Source organism: Desmodus rotundus, chromosome 6 (assembly GCF_022682495.2).
Source record: "Desmodus rotundus isolate HL8 chromosome 6, HLdesRot8A.1, whole genome shotgun sequence".
Classification (NCBI taxonomy): Eukaryota; Metazoa; Chordata; class Mammalia; order Chiroptera; family Phyllostomidae; genus Desmodus; species Desmodus rotundus.
In genome coordinates this window covers 118990245-118993570 of record NC_071392.1, presented here as the reverse complement: position 1 = coordinate 118993570, position 3326 = coordinate 118990245, and the positions used below count along the sequence as shown (strand labels likewise).

The 3326-nt window shown below is 46.4% G+C and overlaps 1 pseudogene; it reads right to left on the bottom strand.

Moving 5' to 3' along the window:
• Positions 1–422: 422 nt before the first annotated feature.
• On the bottom strand, positions 423–2624 carry LOC112303665 (translation initiation factor eIF2B subunit alpha pseudogene; annotated as a pseudogene).
• Between the last annotated feature and the right edge of the window lie 702 nt (positions 2625–3326).

The window sequence follows — 3326 nt, the reverse complement described above, 5'->3', positions numbered from 1 at the left end:
GTCAGTCACCAAAGGGGCACCCGGCTGCAGTGAGATACCTGTTTTGTCAGGCCTGCATCTCTGCAATACATGCAAACTAGCATGTAGTGCAAAGGAAGGTGCAGGGAGGGAGACTGGGCTCATCTTCTTTCATCATTTAAGTACCCAATAATCTAATGTGTGGTTCTGGAAACAGGAAATAAATAAAAAGTGTCTGGAAACTGTCAGTAAAATTTAGGTTTAGTTTTAGGGGAACAATGAGCATGTTTAAATGGGACTGAAATAAATAAAAAATTCACCAAAGCTTATGATTTAAAGTCCTTAGTCCATACATCTTCATTAAAAAAACAAATTCCATCTTGGCCTGGCTTACCGAGGGGTCAAGTGGCTCCTCACCCTGCCCCAGCTACATAAGCTGCGTGAGGCAGGAGAGGGTCCCGTGGTTACAGATTCAGCTTGATGAGATCATTGCTGACTGCTGAGTGCTTGTCAGCTGGCTGAGGACTTGTCAGCTGACTGCTGACCCCCAGGTCTATAAACAGCAGTGTTATTAAGGAAGGGGAGGTGTAGTTGACCTGTGGGTGCTCCTCTTTGAGATCACGTCCAGTCCGCACAGACTGCAGAGTAGCTGCCTTGTACTTAAACAGGATGTCTTGCTGGTTTAGTGGGAAGAGCTGTACAAACTTGAAATTTTCCACAACCACATAAAGTGGCTTGTTTTGTGTTCTGGTGCACATGGCCATCTGGTTGGTTCCAATCTTGTTAATAATTCCTCAGTTTTCAAGAGCTCCTTCTGCACCAACTATGACAAGATCCACTTTCTCTGTGATATAGCCAACAGCAGCATCCAGGACGGCGGTGACAGGGACATTGAGCTGGCAGAGGGCTTTGGCCATTTTCCTACCAGGTAAGTTAGACTATGACAGTAATGACACACTGAAATGCTTCTTGGCCGCCACAGCTGCTTCTAGGACCCTCAGGACTACTCAGGAGTATGTGCGAGTTAATATTTTTACCGTGTCTTCAATGAAAGTATGGCACAGATCTGCAATTTTACTTCTGAACAATGATATTCTCCTAAGAAAAAGCTCTCCTTGCTCAATCATGATCATTTTACATTTGGAGAAATCAGAGTGTTCCAGGGAGGTAAGGCTGATGAAGCACCAGTTCCTTCCAGCCCCCAGGACACAGCCACGAGGAGTCCAGGCCACACAAGGTTCCTATGGCTCTGGTGAGATTCCCTCTCAGGCCCTGCATTGTCTCCCCTTTGTCTCGCTTCAAGAACTCTGGCAACCACTGCTGAGGCCATGCCAGGGTCTTCTTTCATTTGAGACTTAAAGTATTCTGTTAACTCCCTGTTGTCCGTGATGCCCTCTGGACCGCAAGTCCAAGGGGCCCAGAGCCACCCAGTGTTGACTGGGTGAGTCCCTCGACCGACTGCGCTGACTCAGAGTGGCAGAGACTGACAGCTCATGGCTCCCCTACTATGTTATTTTCAAGGAACTTAAAAAAGAAAAAACACCTCACCCGAGGATATATGTATTGACTTTAGAGAGAGAGGAAGACAGAGAGAGAGAGAGAGAGAGAGAGAGAGAGAGAGAGAGAAATATCTATGTGAGAGAAAAACATACACCAGTTGCCTCCCTTATGAGCTCCTATGGTGGATGGAACCTGAAACCTAAGTATGTGCCCTCACAGGGGATCGAACCCTCAAGCCTTTGGTGTACTGGACGATGCTCCAACCAACTGAGCCACCCAACCAGGTGGACAAATAGTAGGAAGCTACCATGTTTTAGCTGTTCCAATTTGGACAAACTTAGATAATGATGTGAGAATGTCCCAGCTTCTTGGTTTTGTCTCCTCAGGAGACAATCAACTGAATTCTATAATCAATTGAATTCTGAGATGGGCCACTAGGTAGGTCTCCCATCCTTCCAGGGTTTGCCAGACTGGTCTTGAGGAGGAATGGGCAAGGAGAGAAAGAAATAGAATGACTAATGGGGGTTATGGGAGGGGGAGCTGTGGAAGAAAGGGGAGTCAGCACCCATGGGGTACTGAGGGCAGCTGACAGAAGAAGAGAAGGGTGTTGGAAGAAGTATTGCCAAGGACTTCGATCTCTATGATGGCATTTAAGAAATACCATTGCTTTTGGTTGCTTTGACTTTGTTCTTTTAGATTGACCCATGTAGGTGCTGGAGAAACAAAGAGGAATAATGTTAATGTGTTTCTTCGGGAGCCTTTGGTGTAGCAAGGGTAGTGTTTTCTCAAATCCTTCCTTCAACCTAAGTATGTGCCCTCACGGGGGATCGAACCCATGACCAATGAGCCAAAGATGGGAGAGACAGCTGGAGGAATTTAGTGGAAACCTAAATGGGTCATGAAAAAATGGGCCAGATTAGGAGAAATAAGTTTCTTCTTCCACACTTGGGTAGATTGAAACAGAGTACTTTGAAGGGATAAATGACCCGTTTCCCATCCTCAAAGTGCTCATGAGGTCAATCATGATGCTTCATCCCAACCCCTCCCCTCCACCAGCCATAAGCCTCACTGCACACTGTTCTGTCTTCTTAACAGTAGCAGGGCCAGGTGACTGACCTGGCAACTTCTAAAGCACTGCTCTTATAGCGTTTTCCACTTCGACACATAGGGCGGATAAACAGACGATATTTCCACTATCTCTTTAAAAATTATTTGGCCATGAAAAAAGGAAACTACCATACCACACTGCATTTAAACTGAAATAAGTGAGACCATATAATCTAAAGCCTCTGCTTGCATCACATCAGTTTATAGTCCATTAGCCAAAGTAAGTCACAAGGCCAAGTCCAACATCAGTGGGGTGGGGAAGTGCATTCCACCTCAGACAGGAGAGGGGAAGAGGAGTATTTGTTGAGCAATAACAGTCTCCCAAAAGGGGAAGGTGTGGAGTGTGGAGACTAGGATTGTTACTGAGCTACTCACTAAGAGCCATCTGAGAGCCCGTGTGTTTTTATCAAAGACATTGCTAATCCCCGAGCCTGTGCCAGGCACTGCACTCGATACTTGGGGAAACGTTTATAAACAACTAAGGTGCAGTCACCAGTGGCTAAAATGTCACCAGATCACATGGTTCTTAAAAACAAAGAGGTGATTCAAATGGGAGCAAGGGGGGAATGCTTCCAATTCTTTCTTCACTGCTGGGTGGCAGCCACCAACACTTTTGGCCCCTTCCAGGTGTCAGCTGCTTCCCAGGGCCAGGGAATCAAGCCTCTGGATGCCAAGTAAGTGCTCCCCACGAGATACATGTGGCAATTAAGCCATCAGCCACTGTAGAAGCTTGCACTCTGCTTTTGCTTCTCTCCAATAGA